Source organism: Trachemys scripta, chromosome 15, assembly GCF_013100865.1.
Source record: "Trachemys scripta elegans isolate TJP31775 chromosome 15, CAS_Tse_1.0, whole genome shotgun sequence".
In the NCBI taxonomy this organism is placed as follows: domain Eukaryota; kingdom Metazoa; phylum Chordata; order Testudines; family Emydidae; genus Trachemys; species Trachemys scripta.
The window spans coordinates 2,657,299-2,681,193 of NC_048312.1; the positions used below are offsets into that span (position 1 = coordinate 2,657,299).

The 23,895-nt window shown below is 51.7% G+C and overlaps 1 protein-coding gene and 1 long non-coding RNA gene across 4 annotated transcripts in view; both read right to left on the minus strand.

The window, feature by feature from the left end:
• Positions 1-1,451, minus strand: part of MYO18B (myosin XVIIIB) — a 188,217-nt gene extending 186,766 nt beyond the window's left edge. For all 3 annotated transcript variants that reach the window (XM_034790788.1, XM_034790789.1, XM_034790790.1), the window contains exon 1: positions 1,369-1,451. The gene's annotated coding sequence lies outside the window, so the exon portion shown is untranslated. The remainder of the gene's footprint in view (positions 1-1,368) is intronic.
• An 80-nt stretch (positions 1,452-1,531) lies between these two features.
• Positions 1,532-11,316, minus strand: LOC117887944. The gene is made up of 3 exons (XR_004648231.1): positions 11,190-11,316; positions 2,870-3,545; positions 1,532-2,001 (listed from the first exon to the last, which is right to left on the minus strand). It is a non-coding gene; the product is annotated as an uncharacterized LOC117887944 (long non-coding RNA).
• Positions 11,317-23,895: the final 12,579 nt, after the last annotated feature.

The window sequence follows — 23,895 nt, forward strand, 5'->3', positions numbered from 1 at the left end:
GAAAGAGCATAAGTCAAGCCAGCATTTGGCTCCCACAGACTCCCCAGCCCAAATAACTTTGATTAGATTCATAGATTGTAAGGCCAGAAGGGACCACTGTGATCTTCTAGTCTGACCTCCTGAATAGCCCAGGCCGCAGGAGTCCACTGAAACAGATCAGAACTTTCAGAAACACACCAATCCTGCTTTAAAAACGACCAGTGATGCAGAATCCATCATGGCCCTCGGTAAACGTTCCAGTGGTTAATTACCCTCCCTGTAAAAAACGTGTACAGTACTTAATTCCCAGTCTGAATTTGTCTGACTTCAACTTCCAACCATTTAATCTTGTTAAACCTTTGGCTGCTAGACTGAAGAGCCCTTTAGCAAATTCCTGTTCTCCACATAGGTACTTACAGACTGTGATCACCCTTAACCTTCTCTTTGTTAAGCTACATAGACTTAAGGAGCTCAATGGATCACTGTATGGCATGTTTTCCAACCCTTTAATTATTTTTTGGCTCTTCTCTCAACTCTCTCCAACGTCTCCATTTATTACCCATTTGAAGACACTGCCCTGATTCTGATTCCTGCATCTCATGTGAAAAACTTTGCAGCTAGCACCAAAAACTCCAGTGACAGCAGCTGTTGTAGAAAGACACTGGGGACTTTGGGTTTGGCATTGCTCATGGATAGGGTGACCAGATGTCCTGTTTTTAAAGGGACAGTCCCGTTTTTGGGGACTTTTTCTTATATAGGCACCTATAACCCCCCCACCCCCTGTCCTGTTTTTTCACAGTTGCTGTCTGGTCAGCCTACTCATGGACCAACTACAAACCTTCTTTGAGGAGCCTTGCAAGCTTACCCACCGCTTTGATATTATTGTCTATTAACAATTAGCTCTGTTAGCAAGATTCATTGCCAGTGTTTTCATCCAGGGAAAGGTGCCTCTGCAGTGAGGCTCTAGCACTTTTGATCTGTTAGAAGCACAATTGTGCAAACAAGAGTCAAACTAGCGGTTTCTCCCCTTTTGCTCCCGGCAGCCCTCACTAAACCCAAATCTTAGCACTCGTAATGTCATGGACAACAACATTCTGCCTTTCCAGCACAGGGGCATTTTCAGGATGTACTCATTATCCCAGATGCACAGATACTGGGGCCCTGTCAGCTTCTCAGTGGGGGATGAACCTGGGACATCCAGCACTAAAAGCACCAGCCATTACTAATTGAGCTAAAGGAACAACTCCTCTAACTGGCAGTTGTAGTAATCTGGTATCTTCTGGCCCAGCAAACTGAGGGGGCCATGCCATGCACATGTGATGGTGGAGGTTACACCGACAATTGACCCCCAGGATACTGAACGCAGGGCACAATTTGTTTGGTACTTACGTCTTCTTTGGAGTTCAAGGTGCCTTTCTCTTTCCGTTTAGCTACCTTGGATTCTTTCTCTGTTTCCCGAACAAGCTGTTTGATGAACCCCCCAGGAATCACTGAGAAAAGCGGAGGTGGCGAGGAAGGGGGCGGACTCCGGTCCTCTTCCCTGATCTGTTTGCACAAGCAGAGGCTACATTATTCGATGGCACGCCTCGTGGGCCCTGGCAAAGGTCTGCTCTTCGGGCTCAGACAGCATCACAAACCCCTCGAAGAGCAGTTAGTCGGCATACATGACTCAACCAAGCTCATGTATGACAGGCCAAGTCCCGTACTCTGCTCTAGCATCACACGGGAGTAGCAAAGTGAGAGAGACGTGGCAGGGGGCTTGCAGAGCTCTTTCCAACAATCAGACGTTCTCGTCGCTCATTATACCACCACCACGCACGATCTGGAACTGGACCCTCCCCTTGCTGAGTTTATTCCCTCCCCAGGGCTGCATCTACTACAGGTACTTGCATGCTGGTTTGTTATTGTAGGGTTGCTTGAGAGTCTCGGGGTTGCACCTGCTGGGTTGTTGTGGGGTGGCCTATGAGCACACGGCTGTTGTCGTAGGGTCACTCATGAAGACCAGACTAGCAGCATCAATTTCTTTCAAAAAAAAAAAAACTAAACAAATTTAAGGGAAATACCCCACATAGAACTGCAGGGGAGATTTCCAAAGGACCAAGGGCAGTTAGATGACATCCCCCAATGCAACTCCCCCTTGCACCTCTGAAAATCATTGGGGACGTTGCCGGAGTGGTCTAATTTGGGGCCATCTAGCCTAGCCATCGCCCCATTAACTAGCTCTCCCTCCTTTGCTTACAAACATTTCAGACGTTTCCTACACGTTTCCCCACTTGTGCTGAACAAGACGTGCAGCTGGGTTTTTTTACCTTCTGTTGATTAAAAGCCACTAGCTATTTAGAGGGACACAAAGAAGTGCTGGATGAGTTTTCATCTGTCCCCCTCTATGCAGACAGAAGCAGTCCAACCTTCTGAGGATACATATCCAGCACCTTTACGAGTGCCGGTGCAAGCCCATGGGGGGCTTTAAACAGGAATATTTTGGGGTCTCTCCCCACACACACAGCACATACTAATAATTAATGGGGAGTCCCTTGAGCTGCTTGGGGCCCTAAGCAATTGCTTCGTCTGTTTATGCCTAGTACCGGCTCTACAGTGGTCTAGTGTCCCCTGGCAAAGCAGCCCCAAGGATAGCTTGCAGAAGCAGATCTAGGCCTCCATAAACCATTGTCCTCTCCTCCTCTTACAAGGGTGGACATGTTTAAGGGCCTCTTCCACAGCTGACTGCAGTCAATGGAAAGACTTGCACTGCCCTCAACGGGCTTGGACTCTGGCCCCACGCACATCGCAAAGGACATGGCTATTGCAAAGAGGCACAGGAACATTCTCATTTTCAAACCTTGGAAAGCAGGGAAAGCTCAGACAGTTTAGGGCCTTTCAACCTTCTTACTTGTGTCCGAAAGAAGACTGGCACTTCAGACCCATGGTGTCCTCTCACACACACCTGCACATGGCTTTAACCTCAGGTGAGGATAGTTACTCTACTTTTCAAGCCTATGTTAACTCTCTTCTTCTACCTGGAATTTACTGGCAGGAGCCGTCTGCTCCCAAGGCAGTAGAGAAAGAGCTCACAACACAAAACACAACACACAAATGGCCCCCTATGTGCTAGAAGCTAGAACGCTCACAAAGGGCATTTGTGGAAGGCAGCAGGACATGCACAAGGGGTGACAAGCGAGCCATTGACTATGAGATGCCAAATCTAATGAGTAAAGTGAAACCAAAGGAATGGATCGTGCTGGCTAGCAAATGGTTAAAGCCGGGCGTGCTCCTTGCCCCCTGCTGGAAGCGTTGCTACTGTGCAATTGGGAACCCTTAGCTCCTTCCAATGATCTGCTCCCTCTAAGCGCCCGAGGCCCCGCACCCAGGAGAGACATGCCACATTCAGTGGGTGCCGGAGGGAACCCTGCCCCCGCAGCTGCACGAGTGTCGTCACTTTCCTTTTGCTCCCACAGTGCAAGGCGTGATGAGATGGCCATGCTTCTGCCGTGACAGTGCCTGAGGGCTGGAGAGCTTCGGGTGTGATACAAGGAATGATGCTTTATGGAGACAAATGACACATCGACCTGGGCCCCGGACCAGACACACACACATATGAGGGTGGGAGGAGAGAAAAAACAAAGATGTCATTAGTCCATGAGTGAGAGATGTATGAAACACACAAGCTGCTGTGCCCCATCTCACCCTCCACACGGGGTCCACCCCAGCGGGCTGAGCAGGTCCCTCCTCGCTGGAGGTAAATAGCCTGGCAACCAGCGATGCTGCTCCGGAGATCCCGGGGAGTGGCAGTCCCTGGAAAGTCCGTGCACCGTCAGTTCAAATCAGAGGCAGCTACTAACCCTGCCGGGGGTGTAGAGGACTCAGGCAGATGACACAAAGTTCCCGAGGTTAATCAGGGCCAGAGAGGGCTGTGAGGAACTCCAAGGGCAACACGACGGCAAAGAAACTTCACTGTCAACAATAGCAAAGCAATGCACGTGGGAGGGAAAACTTCAAACTTCTCATTCCCCTCACAGGGTCTAAATTAACCATGTCAACCAGGCCTCTGCTCAGTGTGCAGCTATGGCTAACACGCTAACAAGGTGGAGGAGGCCCAGGGAACAGGGCGGTGAATGATCTGGAGAACATTATACCAATATTATATTAGCCAATGGGGTGGCCCCCTCTGGGTGAGCAGCACTGGGCAGCCCAGCTCACAAAGGACATGGCAGAAATGGAGTGGGTTTGGGGGGGAGGGAGAACTTGGAAAAACTCTCTGAAGAGACACTGAAACCACTGTTACTTAGAGAGAAGATGGAGAAAAACGGGCATGACAAAAGTCTATAAATATTGACTGGTCCATAGAAGAGAGATCAGCAGCGTCTGTTCTCCCTGCCTCATAACACACAAGCAAGGGGACAGCAGTGAAATTAAAATTCAAAACCGATAGAAGGAAATTCCTTTCCCACACAATGTGTAACTAAGCGGTGGAACTCACTGCCACATGACACTGTTCAGGGCAAGAAGTCAATAAAGTTCAAAAAGAGCCTGGGCATTTCTGTTCAAATCAAGACTATGCAGAGTTATTTAACTAACATTAGCAATTTGGCAGGGACATTAAATCTGCTGCTTCAGGGCTCAGGGCAACCTCTAACAATCAGACACCTGGATGAAATCTCGTGCGGGGGCTGGAGGAGCAGATAATGCCACGTTGGCGACTGCAGGTTTCCTACACCTTCCTCAGAGGCAGCTGGGTCTGGGCACAGGCAGGGCAGGACACAGCTAGCCGGACAGTGTCTTTGATCCAGTCTGGCAATTATGATGTGGCTCTGACGAAAGCACTGCAGTTGGAGTCCTTCATGCTGGAGGGATTCTGACGGGGACTTTCTATCTCCAAGGCCTCACTCTAGGACGGGGGGGGAGGAGCAACCTGTGGCTCCGGAGCCACATGCAGCTCTTCAGAAGTTAATATGCGGCTCCTTGTATAGGCACCGACTCCGGGCTGGAGCTACAGGCGCCAACTGTCCAATGTGCCGGGGGGTGCTCACTGCTCAACCCCTGGCTCTGCCACAGGCCCTGCCCCCACACCACCCCTTCCCGCCCCCTCCCCTGAGCCTGCCGTGCCCTCCCTCCTCCCCCCCCAGAGCCTCCTGGACACCATGAAACAGCTGATCGGGAGGTGCGGGGAGGGGGGGAGGCGCTGATCAGTGGGGCTGCTGGTGGGCGTGAGGCGCTGGGAGTGGGGTGGGGTAGCGGATGGGGGGCTGCTGACGTATCCCTGTGGCTCTTTGGCAATGTACACTGATAAATTCTGGCTCCTTCTCAGGCTCAGGTTGGCCACCCTAGTCTAGGACTAGGACACTGTCAGTGCAGGGTTCTCTCCAGGGCGGTTTTCAAACGGCTCAAGGAATGGGTTTCCTTTCCAGTTCTGTAAAAGGGAAAGCCCCATCCCAACATGCACTAACATCCCACACGCCACCCTCCACCGCCTTGGCTTTACACTCCAGGGTGGACACAGAGGCACTGACGAATCAATGCAGTAGCATCTCCCATGCGTTGGCCTCAATGAATGCACTGGAGAGACCCTAGGGAATCCCAGGTGCAGGTGAAATTCCTGCTTGGCTCAGAGAGACTTTTCCAGAAGAGTTTGTCCGTGTGAAAGCAGAATCCAATGGACGCGTTCATACAAATGCTCAGACACGTGTGCGCACAGAATTTTTCCCTCGTATCAGACAGCCTCTCCGTAGAGCAAACCAAAGTAACTCTCTGCATCTTCACGACACCTCTTAACTGAGGCTCTCCAAGTCTATGTGAATTAAGCCTCACAACATACCTTGGCGGTGAAGCACTCGTGACTATTTGCCACCTTCCACAGCTGAGGAAAGTGCGGTAGAGCAGGGTGAGTCACCTGCCCCCGGGCCCCAGTGAGTCAGTGGCAGAACTGGGACCGGAGCCCAGGAGTCCAGGCCCCCAGACACCTGTTCTAACCACTTACACCAGCTGCAAAATGCTTATGAATTCCACTTTGACCACTCAGCTGTTTTAAGTCCCATTCTCCCTAACCACATCAACTGCATCCTAGGCTATTTTTTTATTCTCCTCCCTCTGGCATTTGGCCTGGCAGAGAGATTTCAGGGAGGAACCTTGAACCTATCAGCCAACGCTGACACGGGTGACACCAGCACTGCCTTAAGGGCCAGGTTTTTGCTGGGTGATCAACTTTCAGAAGAAAAACACAGTTCCAGAAATGTGGGTTTCTCCCACCTTTTTTGCCCCCAAGAGGCAAACACACACATGGGGGAGGGGGGCAGGAAGTGGCTTCTGAGGGAGGCAATGCCACATCCAAAGCATGCTAATATTTGGGGTGGGGGTTGCAGATATTTCTGATACAGAAAAGTTCCCCGTTTTATTCCAGGGTCCAATTAAGCAACAGAAACGCTGCAATGGAGTTACTTCTTCTAAACCCAGGAGCTGCCTTTCACCCAGCTCTGGCGCCCAGCTGCCCTGTCCAAAAGGCACCACCAGCGCTGGGATGGCACATCCAGAGCCACCAGCTGCCCTGAAACAAACTGTTTTGATTTTCCCAACACAAAAAGAAAAACATTTGACAAAAATCGAACATTTTCCTGTGGACCAATTTGATTTCGTGAAAACTGCATTTTCTGTCCAAAAATCATTCCTACGACATTCCCAACCAGCCCCGGCACAGAAGGGATCCCGAAGCACTTTACAAACTGCACACAGGCTGTGTGGGGGCCTCTCCTCTCCAAAGCCTGCCAGGGTACAACGTTCTGGTGGGCAACCGCTGTGATAGAGAGTGCGTACGGCCCCCGGGGGCTCTCCCTCAGCACAGGGCACGGACCTGCACTGAGCCATGCCAGAGGAGAAGGGAGTCTTTCCCCTGCACTGAGCCAGCCATCCGCTTCTATGCCCTGCAGGGTGTGCTGGTGCCTGGGGTAAAGCCCTTGGCTCGAGACTCCCTGCCCGGGCCCATGATGCCCTGGTGCTAAGAGGAACAGCCCACCTGCTTAACTGCTAGCTTTTAAAGCAAACCAACACCGTGACATTGGCACTAATGCTGCACCACGAGGGGCCCCGGTGCTGGAGCCGGCGCATGCGAACTCCCGCCAGCGGGGCCACAGGATGGGACGGTAGCTGCTTTCCCCCCTTGCTCACAGCAACAAGCTAGAAGATGGGACGTTCCCACACCTGGCAGAGAGAACAGCCTGCAGGACCCATCCCGCCCACCATCCAGCCGCAGCCGCAGCACGGGTATCGGCAGGGCGAGGCCAGACTCAATGTGGTTCTTCTACAGGGACCGGGGGCTGGAGAGCGAAGCTTTGTCCTGGATGAGCCAGTGCCATTGAACACCGGCCAGCCCCAGAGAGCCGTTGAACTGCTTCACTCTGACATGGAAAGAGAATCCCTTTGCTTGGTGCCAATTCCTGATTCACCTCAGGCTGCTTCGTCAGAGACGCCCAGTGCGACGTCCCACGCTGGGCAGAGCTGGCATGGTAACGCTGTCAGGCCCTTCCCCATCGTTCCCTCCCCAGCTCCAGGCTCCCGGCCCTCCGGGGATGGTTTTTAATCATTCGCTCCATTCCTAGAGCCAGCCACCGTCTGTGCGCAGACACCCAGCCTGCGAGGGGCCCGGGCTGCACTCACAGCACCCCGCAATCGGCGGAGAAGGGGGACGATTAGCCCAGCCCCCAGGAGAGGCACTGACCTTTCCCGGTTACATTTTGACGAGCTGAGCTCACTGCCTGTCCCTGCCACCTGGCGTCTCCGCAGCACGAATACCGAGGAGTGAAAGTCACTTTCCCGTGGGCCGGGAGGGGCCGGGGGGTCTCTTCCTGCTCCGTGAGCTTGGTTGCTATTTCTGCTGCTGCCGCGGTAGCCCCCAGGCCTGTCCGAAACGAGCCCAGTGGGGAGGCGCGATGGAGTCCTTGGGGGGCGCCCATCCTACCCCTGCTGGGTCACAGGCCGGTTCTAGAACCTTCCGCTGCTGCTACCGCGGGAGCCGCCTTGAGGCAGGCGGGGAGGGGAACACGGGCATAGGGAGAGCACAGGTGGCTGCCAGTGTCTGGGTTTTATAGCACATACCCACACACAGACACACAGAGACACACACCCACCAACACACACAGACACACCCACACCCACACCCACAGAGACAGACACCCACCAACACACACACACACACACACACAGACGCAGACAGATAGACAGACAGACACAAACACACGCACGCATGCTGGCTAGGCCTGCCCAGAATACAGTTAGATAAACCAGTGGTTAAGATGCCAGCGGCTGCCTGAGCCCCGGAGCCCTGACACCCAGCACCCTCCCGCTCTAACCACGAGGCAGCACTGCCTCCTAGCGCGGGGAGCAGAACCCAGGAGTCCTGCTCTCGGCAGTGGCCGTGCTTTCAGTGCGGCGGGGGTGCGGGGCAGTGGATGGCTAGAGGCCCCTGGCACTGACACCAGCCTAGATCAGCAGGGCACAACTCGAGCTGGGTTGCTCTTTAGACGCTTGGAGTCAGCGAGCAGAGCAGGGTCTTTCCCTTTCTCCTGGGGGCTCTGGATTATCCCCAGGCTCTTCGCAGGCAGGCAAAGGGCCTGGGTAGCCCAAGGCCGGACACGGCTGTCGGCACCAGCCCTGCCTGCCCTGGGACTGACAATTGATTAAGGCGACACAGACAGCCCTGGCCAGCCCTGTCCTCACTCTGCCCTGCCGTGGCATAGGCTGTCCCCGTCCCCCTCTGGGGCCATTTCCAGCACAGGCTCAGTTTGCTGGTGTGAGCAGGGCCTCTGGCGTAGGGGCGGGTGTTACACCAGCCATCCCCACGGTCTTCCCCAGGCTGCCAAGGATTGCCATTAAATGCTCGGGTGCAACAAAGGCATAAGCCTTGCCCTGGGCTCCCCGGACAGGAGTGGGGGCTCCGGAATTGGCAGACATAACACTTCTCTCTGACACCTTCCCCTCAGTGCTCTCTGGGCTGCACAGACATGACTTTAGCCTCACAACATGGCAGCGAGCTGAATATTATCCCCATTTTACAGCTGTGTTAGCACTTAGCAGAGGAGCTGGGAACAGGACCCAGGCGTCTTGGCTCACTGCGCCACCCTCTTCCCTTCCTCAGCTGTGTGAGGAGCACGGGCACTGCACACCAGCATGGTCACCCTGGCTGTTCAAAGCAGACACCCCTGCCAGGAGGAGGGGCGACACCATCTCATCTGCCACCTGCTCCTGACCCTCCCTCCCTGCTCTCAACAGTGACAGTTCATCTCGAGGTTTGTCTCGCGTTGAAGCCAGTGACAAGAGCTCCTTGTGACTGCATGGAGAGCCAGGTGAGGCCCCGTGAGCTCCCTGCCAGCAAAGGTCGGGCCCCGCCTCACAGGGTCCATTTTACACTGAACAGCGAGGGGGAGAACAGTGGAGATCTCTCTAGAAAAGTGGCTTTGAGGTTTTCCATGCATCCTCCCAGGCCTGTCCGCATGGAGGGGCTCCAACAATGTGTGGTACTAGCAGGGATGCTGTGAAGATGGGGAGAACAGCTCCCCTTCCCCAGCGTCCCTCACATGGACTCCTGCAGACCGGACTAACATTTCCCCCATCGCTGGCAGGAGTGGCACACCCAGCCGGGAGCTGCACAGGGGCATTGGAGGTTAAGATGCTGTGCTGCTCACCCAATGCCTACTGCACTGGTAGCTTATTAATATGCAAATTGGGATGAATTGTCTCACAGATTTTTGAATGGGAGATGCCCCCAGACCTCATTGACAGACTGAAATCTGGGCATGACGGGCTCCCCAGTCAGAACTTTCCTTAACCCTTTTGTTGTGCGTTTCATATTCAAGGCAGCACTGTCAGCAGCCTCTAAATACAGGTTACTAGAACGTAACCCACAGGCAGACCAGACACAGGCCTCGGGGGGATATTTCATTGCAGCAATTCATGTTACCGCTGAGCAAATGAAAATTCTTCCTCCCTTATCCTGCAAAGCACCACTGAGCTGTGAGCCTTGGTGAGGTTAGCTGCTAATCACTCTGCTGAGACGCTGAACATGAGCGAGGGTTCGACACGATAAAGACTTTCCACCACTTTATGGCCAGACGTCTACTGGCGAAGTTAACACTTCATTCAGAAGCAAACAGCTCATAGAGGAAGTTGAGAAGCAGCTTCCAAAACTAACATATGAAACCCAGGTGCTACAGTCACTGCTACTGTTCTGCGGCTTCGGACTGCAAACCTTACGCGCGGTAATTACACCAGGCAGAGGTTTGGTCCCGGGTGTTTTACACTCAACTTCTTATTAAGAGCAGCCACACTGCAAAGTTCTCTCCAGAGCTACCGTCAAGGATAACTAGCAGAAGGACTGTTAAACCCCGTGCCTCAGGGCTCCAGCCAGTCTCTGGCTTTTGGAGACCTAATATGGGGGGCAAATGATCCCATAACTACTACTGCCAGGTTCTTACACCGTCCTCTGAAGTAGCTGGTGCTGCCACGGCCAGAGACAGGCTACTGGGCTAGAAGGAACGCGGAGATGAGCAAGAGTTCGCAAAATGAGATTCTGGCCAGAAAGCTGCGTTTCTGCTTTCCAGGGGTTCAGTCCCCTGCAGCGTTACTGCAATTGGCAGTTCTGGGAGGGGAGGAGAGCAGGGCAGATTGTGGTGACAAATAACAAAATAACAGTCCTGGTGAATGAATCATGCAGTCTAAAAACCAAGAGAGTGACATACACTGTGCTGTCCTTACACACACACACACACGCACACACACCCTGCCCACACACTCCACCACCCCCATGCACCCCCACACACACTCCACCACCCCCATGCACCCCCCCCACACAAACACCCACACACACACACTCCACCTCCCCCACGCACCCCCCCACACACACTCCACCTCCCCCACGCACCCCCGCACACACTCCACCTCCCCCACACACACACACTCCACCTCCCCCACGCACCCCCCCCCCACACACACACAAGTTCTGTTTGCTGGGAGAGAAAAAACAGCCAATGGATGCAGTCCCCCAAAGGCAAACCTGTTACTGTAGCCCTTCATAGCTAGCTAAAAATAGCCCCCCACTCGCTTCTGAAAGTCAAGAGCCCAGCAACAAGCACACTCAAAAAAGCCCATTTTGGATCCCAAAGCAACACACGTCTCCTTCAGGACACAAACCAAACCAACCGCCCAAACAAGCCAAGCAGAGACTCTACCTTTTGTACAAGCGGCTCTGCGGGATTCAGGGAGTTAAAGTCCTAGACAGACGCCTGGCTCTATTAGCAGCTAAAAGATCCTACCAAGCAGAAAAAGCAAAGAGAGCAAGAGACCAGTGGAAAGGAGCCCCCCCCCGGCCGCCCCTCCCCTTCCCCCGCCCCCTGCGATAGCAGCAGCTGAGTTGGCACGTCATTGCTAAAAATAAAGCCCAGCTCCAGGTCTGGGTGAGGGGACTGGCCGCTCTGAGGCCCACAGCCAAACGGGAGCTTTGGGGAATTCTATAAGGGGGCAAGATGATGGAGGGGGACATCGTCCCCCACCTGCCACCTCCCCAAGTCCACCTTGCAACTCACACATGTTCTTCATCTGCACCGACCTGCCCGTGTATGCGCACAGCTGAACATAACCAGATATTTGGGGACTGAAGAAGGTCTGATGCAAAGGGAAGAAAGTTTCCATCAGCAGTTTAAGAATGTTCTTTGGTGAAACACGTCCCAGTGGGAAAAGTCAGCAGGCGGGAGCCGCTCCAGCCATCCACGCCCAAGCGGCACATCCCGCTGCTGGCACTTGGCAGGTGCTGCCCACTGGCCCGCAGCTTGGAGGCCTTTGCACCACCCCTGCCCTGGCTCAAAAGGAGTCCGAGAAGCCCTGTTGCTAATAAGACACAGCAGAAGAACCGTTGTGGCAACTAGTTTCTGCACCATGGTGGTGATGCAGCACAGAGCCCAGGAAATGCCCAAGTCCCAAGGGCATCAGAAGCGGCATTTCCAACTAGTGCTGTCCTTATCTGCTCCACAGCCCGAGATACTCCCTGTCTGGCTGCAACTCCCTTGGCTCCCAGGCACGCATAGCAGCATTGCCGGCCCTTCGCTCTGCACCCAGCTCCTGCCAAACGGCCCTGCCAACTTCGCTGTAGCTGCCAGAGGGATTTCACTGAAATACGCCGTGGGAATGGCTTGAAGCGTGTTTCTTCTCCGCCCGGCAGGGAGCTGTACAATTCTGCCCAGAGCCTGCTGGCTTCAGAAGCACTCCAGCAACCCCAGCCAGAGCCCCAAGGAGTAGGTACAGCTGTTAAAGCCACTCAGGCAGCCAGAGCCTCTCACACCATCACTGGGCTCACGCACAGTCTCTGCAAAGGCAGCAGCAGGCTAAAGGCAGGAGGGCTTTGTGCTGATCGAACCTGGGTCTGAATGGGAATGGTCCAGGCCACTCCTGTCTACCGGCATTCCACTTCTAGTCAAGGTTCTCACCCCAAGAAAACTGCCCTCATTCCATGAGTGTGCCGCCCTTTTAATCCGATACCGCTGTCTGAGGGTAGCGAGGGTAATTATCCAGGGACATGGGGGACTCGCCATCACTGGAAATTTTAAAACCAAGATTGGATGTTGTCCTACAGCAGTGGTTCTCAACCTTTTTTCATTTGCAGGCCCCTACAAAATTTCAAATGAAGGTGTGTGCGGACCCCTTTGGAAATCGTAGACATAGTCTGCAAAGCCCCCTGGGTTCGGCGGACAACAGGCTGAAAACCACTCTCTACAAAATCTGCTCTAATTCAAACAGCAATTATTTGGGGAAGTCAAATGGTCTGTGTTATGCTGGAGGTCAGACTAGACAATCACAATTGCCCTTGCTGAATGCAGAATCTATCAATAATCATTGTTTACTTTCAGGCTAAGGCAGAAAATCAATTAAGAGCAGAAGGCCACAGTAAGAAGGAAAGACAATTCAAACTAGGTTGGTAATTGAAGGTGTTTTTTACCAGTACGAAATAGGGCACATAACATAGTGCTAGGACTTGCATGTGCTGGTGAAACATCACCCAGATTGGAACTGATAGAATGGGAGCGGGGGGATTGGTCAAGTCCCTAAAAATAAAATAAAATAGAATGAAAACCAGAAAGCAATGCAGGGGAAAGCACTCACTGTGAGAGCATCTTTGGATCTGAAATTATCTATCTAGATTAGATGATCGATCACAAATCACTTAAGCAGCCTCAGAAATGCAGCCAGCTCAGGGGTGGGATTCAAAAGTTGTTTAACAGCGCAGAGCAACAGTGCTCAAAACTGGGAAATGAAGAACACTACTCCGCTGAAACTGTAGGGGGGCGTTCAAATTCACAATCTAAATTACTTAAATTATAGTATTAAAAAACCCACAAGTTTACATCTCACCCCTTGTAAAAGAGTGCATGGACCAGGATCACTGATGATTTCATGTGGCCAGGAGGACCTTAGTTTCACTCATTCAAAAGGCAGCTCTAATGCCAAAGTGCTCCCCAACCTCACATTGAGGGATGGGTCCAAATGGAGTCTGTACTTAATCACCACCACTGCTTCCTGCAGCTCCTTCGGTTTCCCTTCCATACAAGTAGCACTGGTCATGCCTGACCGTGCTTAGTGCGTGAGATCTGATGAGATCACAGTCTCAGATGGGCAGATGACCTGTGTGCAACACTTAAAATAGCGCAGGTCCAGCTCTCTACAATGGAAAAAAAAATGTGTCAACTGTAGTGCCAAAATATCCAGCAGGCTTGATACAGCCAAAAAGTTTGGTCCTCCTCATTGTAGGACAGAGTAGAAAACTGTCCCTATCCCTGAGCTGTGACATACAGCCGTCTGGGTTCTCTGCCGACATCAGCTTCCCAGAGGAGTTTCTCTAACATGGCATAATTCTGAAGTGAATTAAAATAAATTGAATTAGTGCCACAAGCCTGAAGAACAGCGTCCACACAGGGAGGTTAACTCGTTATTTCAATATTCACACTTTCAATTCATTTGGATTCATTTTCCTGGCTGCCCCGGTGTTGGGTTTGAGGAGTGTTATGTGCCAGGCTCAGGAAGCCTCTTACTGAGCATAACAAACAACTCTATTTACCGCCTACATCCCGTATAGTCAGACATTGCTCCTACGCAGAACTCTCGTCCCAACGAGAGACCTGAACAGACGCTGCTATTTTTAAAGCCCACCATTCCAAGTCATTTAATGAACTGGGATCTCAGAGCCTGGCCAGTGGAGTCCCAGATTTTTTTGTTAAGGGAAAGCATTATTGTGTGGCAGAACACCCAGCAGGGTTGGGTTTTTGGCTTCTGGACTCAGAGAGCTGCTATTAAATTTGTGCAACAGGAGGTATCCAACTATCCATCTTTTCCCCATTCTCTCACGCAGTACCCAGCCCCTCGCTCTCTTCTGTTCCCCAAGGGATCAGTGATGGTTACATTTCCAGAATGCCGGTGCCAGAGAACTGTTAGTGAGAAGGGAAAACAGGAATATCAGACTTCAGTTCCCTCATGCAAGGCTGACAGTTATACAAAGTGTCTCACACACACTTGTTAAAAATACCTCCCGGTCCCACTTGAATAGTTCGAAGGCATGTGATTGCAGAGGTTTCTGATTAGGCTGATTTAGCATCGTGTGCATGCAGGGTGCCCCCCTGTGTGATTTGGGATGTGTTTGGCATGTAGGAAATGTTTGTAACCATTGCCGAGGGAGGGCCAGTGGCTGGGTAGTTGGCGAGACGCAGAGGGAAGGGTGGGTAACATAAGCTTAGGTTGGTGAATGAGCCAAAGTAGAATTTAAAAGCTGCTCGGCAGCGCTCAAGAGGACAGCCAAGCCTTGGCGTTTCTGCAAAGCGAGTGCAGCTGGTTTGCTCTCAAGAGCAAAGACTGGGCCACAGGGCTGCAGCGGAGTGCTCTAAACTGTTGCCTTGCCAGTGAATCCCAGTGCACCAGCCTCAACAACAGCTGTTGATCACGTATCTGTCTAGGCATCGGTGGCAGAGTGACCCTTGCCTGGGGCACCCTCCGGCAGCAGGCTGCAGTGTGACAGGTGTGCCTGCCTCAGTTTCCCCTTCTGTTTGTCCATGAAAGGAACAGTCTGTCAGTGTCCAACACAAAGCCCCACCTCTGGGCATAATTTATGCATGCACACCAGAGCAATAGTTCCCTCACAATCCTTGCAGTAAAACCATTCTTAACAAACCCACTGTAAACATAAAAAGAGCAGCTTCCCCCTTCCCCACTTCATGGGCAACTCTTCTGGGTCACCCATCCAACAGTCAGAAGCAGCACGGTATCGCCACTTCCTTCTGCCCCTGATCTAGGGCCTCAATCTCCAGGCCTCCCTGCCTGAGAGTGACCAGTCTCCATGCTGCTCTTCACTCAGGTTTTCACCCAGAGGGCTCCCCACAGGTTCTGCTCCCCAGACCTCCACACCTGTGAGTCCTGCCCCTGCTCAGGGGATCGACCCTCCTGCAACAAACCTCTTGCTTCCGGGCTCGGCTTCCTCTGACCACGCTGGATCTGCCCTTTTCCTAATGATTACTGCCCAGGGAGTCCCCAACTTTGGTCAGTTCTCACCAACACTCCTGTTACAGCTCCCATCCAACCTCAGCTCCCTCGCCTCGGACTCCCACACAGCTCCTGCCAGCTCTTCCTTACTGCTCCCTGTGTCTCAGCCTCATTCCTGTGTCTGACTCCTCTACGAGTCTCCAGGTCTCCTTTCTTCTAGGGCCCAGATGGCCTCTCCTAAGCAGTCCCAGGTGCACTGGCCTCTTCCCTCTTAATGAGCCAGTGTCACCTTCTGACATTGTCTCTCTCACCCTGATCCTGGAAAAGTACTAAAAAGAACAAAACACCCTTAGCATGGAAAACAATGAGTCTGATTTTCTGTTGCTCTGCATTCGGGCCAGCACTTTCACCAGCGAATCAATGCGTTCCGATCTGTCGGAAGAGACACCCTTTGCCCAAAGACAAGACAGACCAAGAGTGGAACGAGAGGCACAGCGAGATTCTGAATCACCAAGCACGTCGGGGTGGAGGCAGTAACAGAGCGCAGCTCTCCCGAGTCCAAACTTCCAACCACTAGGCCACGCTGCTTTGTTTATCACTTGCATAGCCGTTCTAACTGATTCAAGCTCTGTTGCCGACTCACATGTGGGGTAGAGATCTGTTCACACATTTATCTAGTATATTTTTGGGCTTACAAGCATAACAAAAAGCTATAATTCTTTTTAAAGCAGCAAACATCACTAGGATTGAGCTAAGTCATTGCATCTCATTCATTGTGGGGAAATAGATTTACTGGAGTAACAGGTGCCGCTAAAACTCTTCCCCACTAGATGGCTCTATGTGCTGCTTTCTTGGTCGACAGATAAAAAAGCCTCAGCAACTTTAGCTTAAAATACGATGAAACTGCATTAAATTGTAACGCCTGATGGTAAATGGGAATATTACAGGAGCACTATTAGCAGCAAAAAACAGAAGCACTGAAGAGAGATTGAGGGAGGTGCCATTTATAGACATGGTTTGGATAGTTGGATCAGTACGTCTGCCTCCAAAGGATCACCAAGGTTTCTGTAGATGCAATTTCATGACGGAAATCGATGTATTAAAAGGGACATTATCAGATTGAAATCTAGTGAACTTCAAAATATGATTTAAGAGCATTTTCAGTTGCTATTCCTGCAACAGCCTCATGCTGCCAAATTTTGTGGTTTATAATCATATTTTCCTATTTACTAACATGTTTCTGTGTGCCCTATATAAGGTGAAAACAGGGAAAACTAGCTGGTTGACTGCACAAAGGGAACAGTGAAACTGACAGGCTGCAAAATGCCATCAAATGCACAAAGACAGAGAATTGTTTGAAAAATCCCATTTGATTTCAAAGAAAATTTCAAATGCAACAAGGTTTTTTTTGGAAGTTTCAGTATTTCCAATAGATTTAAAACTAAACCCTTTTTCCCCATCTTGTTTCATTTCAAATCACCATTTTTATTTGGTTTCTTTCTGAGAACCAAAACAAATATTTCAATTCAAAATTAAGATATTTTCATTTTGATTTTTCCCCTTCCAAAAAAGTCTCTAAAATCAAAGTGTTTTCAAGAAATGTAACTGCTTTTTATCACCAAAAACACCCCTGCAGTTAAAAAAAATTTCATCCAGTTGTAGAAAACCCACTGCTGAAGCGAGAAATGGTCTCCTATCACTTTCAGTGTTCGCAACCAATGTTATAATCTTCCCTGGAGAATTGTAAAGCACTACGGACATTTACAGATCTCACAGGCATGACTAGCCGATGGTGGGCAGGAAGCACACACAGAATGGGACCCACTGTGTCAGTTGTAGCTTTCCTTCTAGCGTTTGTGGGAAGTGTGCCTGCAGTTTGACTAGCTACAGGGAATGAATGAATAAATAAAATAACCACTTAGCTGCAGGGGTAGCAGCGCATCGCTAAAAACTACCCTGGGCCCTTAGACTGTAGAAGAATTGTTTGCAAAAATTGGAAATGTGCCCTTGCCCAGGTAACTGCATGGTGCGTGGTAGAGTAACAGCCCCTTGCTACAAAATCTCTGGTGGCCCAATGGTGACAGAGCTCCCGCAGAAACAACGACCCTGGTTAAACCCCCCTCTCCGACGCACAGCATAGGCTCTTGTCCGCTACTAAATCTCCCTTGCTTTGCTCCCCACACAGCAGGAAGATAATGCATGACACCGGCTTTGCCCAGGAAAGCAGCTGCAGACAGTGCAGTCTCTCGCTGCATTTTGACAGATGGCATCAGCTGGAAAGAACTCCCAACTCCTGGGGTGTAGCCAATCAGAGCCAGGAGAGAGCACGGCTCAATTTGCAACAGAACAAGGAGATTTTTTTTACCTTTGGAAGGAGTGGGATAAGCTGCATGAGACTTGCCGGATGCCCTTGTCTCACGGAGGAGCAGAGACCCCCCATCAGCACTGGGAGGAGTCCCCAGGACATAACACAAAAAGTGCTCCCTCTCTTTCTGGGGTAGACCAGCCCTCCTTTCTAGGGTACAAGCCCCCCACCTGCAGTCCCATCTGGCTGGATCTGGGCTTTCCCCACGCCTTTCTTCTTTTTTTACGCATCTCAGCTGGGGCCTGTCATTTAAGAAGCCCCCATTGCCCCTGCCCCAGCTCCGCTTCCGATCCAATTACCTACACCTGCCTGGGAAAGTGGGCTAAGAGCTGCGTCCATACCTAACTCAGCATAGCTTGCTGCTCCAAAACCACAGCCTCGCCCTGCTGTTCTCACTTATCTTAAGCAGATCCTTGGGAGTGCAGGATGTTGACGGAGGCAGTGCCTGAGGCCTCGTCTCTCTACATTCGCATTTGGGGTTCCACTTGGTCAGATTGTTACCAGTCTCGCTCGGTTTAGCATGCACCAGGGTTCTCATTCCAGGGCAGTGACAGGAGAGAGTTGTTCTGAAGGAACCAGGCTCTCGAAGATCATCAGCATTTCCCGCCGTTTTGTTACTCTGTAGCCTTTCTCAGTGATATTTTGGGCGAGGGATTTTCAGAGGCAAAGTTCTGTCTATACTGCAGCCTCTTGGATGGCAGAATGTGTCTCTGGTCGCTCTAGGTGTCTCCGGCTAAGCTGTCTGGAGGCCTCCAGGGACCTGAACAGATAGGAGAAACTTCATCAACTTTGCCCATTATGTTTCTGTAAATCCGCTGATTTTACCACTTGGTGTATGAATCGAAACTGAAGACTTGATATTGGTGAACTCCTTTGTGCGCGTGCATGATCTTTGTGTAGAGAGCCAGGCACCGCCCAACCCAACCCACGTCTCAAATCAAGGCAGAGCAGAGGCAATAAAACCAGGGCCGGCGCTTCCACTAGGCGATCCTAGGCGGTCACCTAGGGCGGCAGGATGTGGGGAGCGGCATTTCGCCGCCCTCTGTGGAATTTCGGCGGCGAGGGGCTTCTTCCGCTCCGGGTCGTCGGCGGAAATTCGGCGGCGGGGGTCCTTCCGCTCCAGGTCATTGGCCGAAATTCGGTGGCAGGTCCTTCACTCGCTCCAGGACCCGCCGCCAAAGTGCCCCGAAGACCCGGAGCGGAAGGACCCCCGCCGCCGAGAGTGCAGTTTCAGAGGAGGAGCTGCCGCCGATTACTGTGGAGGAGCGCTGCTGCCTAGGGTGGCAACAACCCTGGTGCCACTCCTGGATAAAACCCTGAGAGGAGCTGAAGGCATGGGAGTATACTCAGCCACGGTGACACAGAAGCGCTGCATCTTGGGCTGCTGTCCCAGAGAGTGCAAAGACGAGAGCAATCCTCACGTGCCTGGAGAACAGTAGGGCATTCATGACATGTTTGTACAGCTCCTAGCATAACGGAACCTTGACTTGGTTAGCCTCTACGCCCTACTGCCATGTAGACGTTAGATAATATCAACTAGAGAGGCCTTAGGGCTGCTTTATGTCCCTGGAGTCTTAGCGTAGGGGAGAACCAGGGAGAGGAGGCCAGATCTGTAATAAAAGCAGTGTGGAGCACATCCAGAGGGTCACAAAATCCTCTATCTTCCAATTGATACCATCCGATCAGTCACTCTCCTGTGCAGGGAAGGCCACACTGCTGTGCGAAGGGGCCTTCCATATCCACTGCAGATGCTGACAGAGACATCCTGGGAGTTACGCATTTCCCTGCAGGGAAACCAGGCCGTCATCCTGCCACATTAGTTGTGGAAGGCGCGTGTTCCTCCTGATGAGCCAGAAAGCAGGTCCCGGGAAAACGAAGGAAGCGCTGCTCTAAAATGAGGGAGTGAGCAGAGAAGTTGTCTGGGCAGGGGCACACTGTGTCTTGTGATGGGCGGCAGCTCTCTGGGCTTGTTAGTGGTGGGGAAGGGAAACTGGAACCCCCCCCACGTCACCTCAGGAAATCCTGAGGAGAATTATCCAGAGGAAAAAACATGCAGGCTCTTCAGGGCCTGTACTCCCTGCCTGGAGAAGGGCAGCGTGCAGAATTCCAGGGTTCAGCAGGGCGAGGGAGACAGCAATCTGAACAGTTCTCCCGTCCCAAGGAGATGGCCCTGGCTCACATTGCTGGCCCTGTGAAGCATCAGCATCTGCTTTAACTATACTCCACAGACGAGAACAACAGCCGGTTCGGATCAACCTGGGGACTGGAAGGACTCAGGGTGGCTGGGAGGAAGGGAGAGGAGTAGCTAAAGAAAAGTCACCATCCCCCTATGCACTGGTAACCTGAAGTCTCAGTGATGGGCCCATAAGAGGAGGTTACTCACCCTGTGCAGTAACTGACGTTCTTCGAGATGAGTGTCCCTGTGGGTGCTCCACTACAGGTGTTGGTGCGTCCCTGCGCCTTCGCCCGGAGATTTTTGCAGCAGTACTCATAGCGGCCACGCATGCTCAGAATCTGCCCCCCCACTGTGACTCTAGGGTAATAGAACGCATGCGTGGCCGGTCTCCTCAGTTCCTTCTCTACCACGGAGGCCCCCCAACTCCGAAGTAGAGGGGAGGAGGGTGGGTAGTGGAGCACCCACAGGGACACTCATCTCGAAGAACGTCAGTTACTGCACAGGGTGAGTAACCTCCTCTTCTTCTTCGAGAGATGTCCCTGTGGGTGCTCCACTACAGGTGACTTAAAAGCAGTGTATCTTAAGGAGGTAGGGACTTCGGATCTGGTAGGAAGGCCGTCGAGAGTACCGCCCTGCCCAAGCGTATGTCAGATAAAGGACCTTGAATAAGGGCATAGTGTTTAACAAAAGTATGGTCAGATGACCAGGTGGCTGCTTTACAAATGTCAGCCAAGGGAACTTTGCGTAAGAACGCGATGGAGGCAGCCAGAGATCTAGTGGAGTGTGTTCTAATGCCATCTGGAGGTGCAACCCCTTTCATCTGATAGCACAAGTCGGATACACTGGGAGATCCAGTTCGAGAGTCTCTGGGTAGAAATAGGCATGCCCTTGGAGCGCTCTGCAACAGAGACAAAAAGTCTAGAGGAGGTTCTAAAGGGTTTGGTTCTATCCAAATAGAATGACAAGGCTCTGTGAACATCTAGTGTATGCATTGAGGCTTCAAAGGAGTTTGCATGTGGTTTCGGGAAAAAAGTCGGGAGGTGTATGGGTTCATTAATATGGAATGATGAATGTACCTTTGGAAGAAATTTGGGATGCAATCTGAGGGTAACCTTGTCTTTAAAAAATATCGTATATGGTGGATGAGCCATGAGAGCTGCTATTTCTCCTGCCCGTCTGGCAGAAGTAATTGCCACTAGAAACGCTGTTTTCATGGAGAGGTGTAAAAGGGAGCACGTGGCTAGGGGTTCGAAGGGTTGCTGAGTTAGGGCAGACAGTACCAGATGAAGGTCCCAGGGGGTGGTCGGTTGTTTAATGTCTGGATATAAGGTTTGTAGGCCCTTGAGGAAACGCTTCGTAGTAGCGTGAGCAAAGACAGACGTATCATCAATTTTGTCGTGGAAAGTCGTAATAGCAGCTAAATGGACCCTGATGGAGCTGAAAGAAAGGCCGGATCGCTTAAGGCCCAATAGATAGTCCAATATAAACGGAAGAGGTACCGAGGTAGGAGAAAGATGTTTGGCAGAACACCAATGTGTGAATCGTTTCCACTTTTGAAGATAGGTCTTGCGAGTAGCTTGCGTTCTGCTATGTAGGAGCACCTCCTGAACTTGTTCGGAGCAATCTAATTCGCGTTGGGAGAACCACGTAGGAACCAGGCCTTGAGGTGAAGCATAGATAGGTTGGGGTGGAGAAAACGACCGTGCTGCTGAGATAGAAGGTTCGGAATAAGCGGCAGGGAGATTGGTGGTTGGATTGACATTCTGGTGAGGAAGGGAAACCATGGTTGTCTGGGCCACGATGGGGCAATGAGGATCACCTTGGCTCGATCCGTTCGTATTTTTATCAGAACCCTGTTGAGAACTGGTATCGGGGGAAACGCATAGAATAGGTTTCGGTGCCATGAGATCATGAATGCAAAGAGGTCTATTGTTGGGTAACCCCAGATGCTGAATACCTCGTGAATGGTTTTGTCGTCTATCTCCCACTCGTGGTCCCATGGGAAGCGTCTGCTCAGTTCGTCCGCTGTGGTGTTCATGATCCCGGGAAGATAAGCAGCTGATACCCGGATGTTGTTCAGAATGCACCAATTCCAGAGCTTCATAGCCTCTGTGCACAGCGAATGGGAACGAGCTCCGCCCTGCCTGTTTACGTAAAACATGCAAGCAATGTTGTCCGTCATTATGCGTACGTGATGATGTTTGATTAGTGGCAGGAAGTGACGGCACGCGTTGCGAATGGCTCGAAGTTCTAGTACATTTATGTGCAGGGAGGTCTCGGTTGGTGACCATAGTCCCTGTACTGTGTGATGAGACATATGTGCACCCCACCCTGTCATAGATGCATCGGTGGTCAGAATGCGGGATGGAGCCTGTTGAAGAAACGGGACTCCAGAACAAAGGTTGGAGTGGACGGTCCACCAACGTAGCGAGTCTTTGACTGGAGTAGGCAGGGAGAGAGTCTTGTTTAAAGAATGCATATTCGGTTTGTAAACCGTTGCCAGCCACGCTTGGAAGCACCTCATGTGTAGGCGTGCATTCTGGACGACAAAAGTGCACGAGGCCATGTGACCTAGTAGTTGCAGGCAGTCTCGGGCAGTTACCTGAGGGCTGTTGCGAATAGTTGTGGTCAGTTGTTTTATGGAATTGTAGCGATCGGGTGGGAGCGATGCTAGCCCGGTCCGAGAGTCGAGGTCTGCGCCTATGAACTGTAGGTGCTGGGTGGGGCGTAATGTGGATTTGTCTCTGTTTATTTGTAGGCCGAGAGAAAGAAAGCACTCGACTGTGAGTCGTGTGAACCGGAGCGCCTCGTCGAATGTTGAAGCTTTGAGGAGGCAATCGTCGAGGTACGGAAATATTATTACCCCTTGTCTCCTGAGGTGAGCAGTAACTACAGCTAGAAGTTTGGAAAAAGCACGGGGGGCTGTAGATAGTCCGAAGGGGAGTACCCTGTATTGGAAATGTGTGGAACCAAGGGTAAATCGGAGGAAACGTCTGTGGGCCGGATGTATAGTGACGTGGAAATAGGCATCTTGTAGGTCGAGGGCAGAAAACGAGTCGCCCTGCTCCAGCGCTGGGATTATGGTATTGAGGGTCACCATCTTGAACTTTTGCTTTTTGATGAATCTGTTGAGCCGCCTGAGATCGAGGATTGGTCGCCATCCCCCATTTTTCTTCTCCGTTAAGAAATAATGGGAGTAAAAACCCTTCCCTCTGTGTCGCTCTGGCACGATTTCTACTGCTCCCAGATGAAGGAGATGTTGCACTTCTTGGAGGAGTAGCTGCTCGTGAGAAGGGTCCCTGAAGAGGGACGGGGAGGGTGGGTGGGTGGGTGGGAGGTAAGGAGAGGAAGGGGATGACGTATCCAATTGTAACTACCTCTAAGACCCACTTGTCGGAGGTAATCTTCCTCCATTGTTGGAAAAAAGGTCGTAGGCGGTGTCCAAAGATTGGTGTGCCGGCTGAAGTGAGGGCATTGCTTTCTAAACCCTCGACCAAATTTTCAAATCTGCCTATTAGCTGGTGGGGGTTGAGGCGCTCCTGTAGAGTTTGGGCGACGTCGCTGGAATCGTGGTCATGGACGTTGCGGCTGTTGCTGTTCCTGCGGTCTATGGGAAGATTGTGTAAATGCGGGATAACGTGGCCGGTGGTATGGTTGGTAACGATATTGTCTTCTTCTTGCCGTAGATGTCTGGAGACCTAAAGACCGGAGGGTTGTTCTGGAGTCTTTCATTGAATGAAGCACTTCATTCGTGTTGGAAGCAAAGAGTTTGTCACCGTCGAAGGGAAGATCTTCAATTGTGTTCTGAACTTCGCGAGGAAAAAAGGAAGAGGAGAGCCAAGAGCCCCGTCGCATGACTATCGCTGTAGCGGTAGAT